This window comes from Sander vitreus, chromosome 17 (assembly GCF_031162955.1).
Source record: "Sander vitreus isolate 19-12246 chromosome 17, sanVit1, whole genome shotgun sequence".
NCBI lineage: Eukaryota > Metazoa > Chordata > Actinopteri > Perciformes > Percidae > Sander > Sander vitreus.
The window spans coordinates 17,363,459-17,365,659 of NC_135871.1; positions in this window are offsets into that span (position 1 = coordinate 17,363,459).

Below are 2,201 nucleotides of genomic sequence, written 5' to 3' on the forward strand. Positions count from 1 at the left end.
GCTATGACGCCATCAGTATTTTCTTAAATGTGTAAATGCTTCTTGTGTCAAACATTAGATGATTATTTTCAGCAATTCAAGGATCCAAAATAAAACCAGCAGTTGCTCTCCATTTTTCATGTAACTAGTGTTGCAATGTAGTAGTAGTAATGTAGTAGTAGTAACTAGTAATGTTAATTCCTAAAGTTTTTTTTCAGCGGTATGAAAATCTAGTCAACCGTCCATGATAAGTGTCCAGCAGAGGAATTGAGCAGTTCTAGAGGAAAAGTGTTCCTAGCACAGGCTGGGTATTCTCATTATGTTATGACATAAATGTGTGTGTGTGTGTGTGTGTGTGTGTGTGTGTGTGTTTGTATTGTATCTACAGTATCAAGGTATCCATTGTTGGCAGGGGTGGAAGTACTAAGTTTTTAAAAATCAGTATATATATATATATATATATATATATATATTTTTTTTTACTTAGCCTAGCTAGTTTTGATTTCAAGTATTTTCTTAGCTACAGAGTAAAAAAAAGTCACATGAAAAAGTCATGATAAACTGTTTGACAGTTGAACAAAATAAATATGTTAAATCTGCAGCTGCAGCAGAGAAGAGGCTGCTGGTGTTTCTGCGGCCACTTGAGGGCAGAGGTCCGGAGTTGACCTCTGCACTCAGTTAACACCTTTACAGTCAATGGTTAACACAAATGTTTAGTTCAGCTGGCCGAGTCAGGCTAGTGTCAGGGGGTGCGACTTGTTATACATCCATGGGGTGGGCGTGCAGTTAGTGAAAAGTGAAGAAAAAAAAATCGCGCGTTTACTTCCCCCGCCAGGAACCAAGACACCGCTTAATTACATTAGACTCGAGCGGTTGCGGTTACATTCGGTCTCGACATACTGTGTATGTACTCATACTGACCGACACTAGACTCACGCACTGGCCACGGGTACATTCGGTAGCCTGGTGCGCGGTCTCTTCGTGACAGTCTAACTACCAAGTAGCAACATTCACTTATAACATTTAACTTAACATAATTACCGAGATAACATTACGTGTATTTGTATGTGATATAATACTTTCCCCTTGGTAATGTAGCCTATGAATTTCCATGAACACAATTCTAAAATGCACGAGACATAAAGGCTTCTGCTATCGGTTGATAACTCTAACTTGCCGAGAACCTAGACACCCGTTTGATTACATAGACTCATGCATTAGGCACGGTTACGGTCTCGTTCAGTAGCCTGGTGCGCGGTCTCCTGGTGACAGCCTACCTACCGTGTAACAAACATTTAACTTAACATAACTACTAAGATAACATGACGTGTATTTGTAAGGCTTCTGGGATCGGTTGATAACTCAAACTTGCCGAGAACCTAGACACCCGTTTGAATATAGACTCATGCAGTACCCTCGGTTCCGGTCCTTAGGGTCTCGTTTAGTAGCCTGGTGCGCAGTCTCCTCGTGACAGCCTACCTTTCATGTAGCAACATTCACTTCTCTAACTTTTAATTATTATTATTTATTTATTTTTTTTATTATTAGTTTATTTGTCAGGGACAATGCAGCGCACATTATTACATACATAATTATCATAGTCAAAGCCATAACAATATGTGTAGATGTGTTGCATAAAAGGTTTCTAGCCAATTGGCTAATTTGCAACCCCAGTCCCTGGTTAAGCCTTTCTAGAAAAATAATCCAAATATAATTTTTAAAAAGAACTACATAGTGTGAGTTACACAATCATGCAGCAAATACATTGTATACTAATATATTACATCAACATTTCACAGAGTCGTGACCACATTACACAGAACAGCATATCACGTAACAACACAAACCCCAAGCACCCGGACGCTCACACTCACTCACCTATACCCTAACCATAACCTTGGCAGCCATATACAAACAGCCATGCATCCACAGACAATACATTACTACAACACAACTGACTCAGTGGTTACATGTTTGGTTTTCTTTCAGCCAGTATTTCACCATTTTATGAAATGTTTTCAGTTCAGTTTGTGTTTTTATTTCTGTTGGTAAATTATTCCAAAAATGGGTCCCTATCACTGAAAAACATGACTGGCCGAAAGTGGTTTTGCGCCCCTCTGCTATGCAGTTAACATAACTACCAAGATAACATGACCCGTATTTGTATGTGATGTACTTCCCCATCGATAATGTGTGAATTGCCATGAACACAATCATCTAAG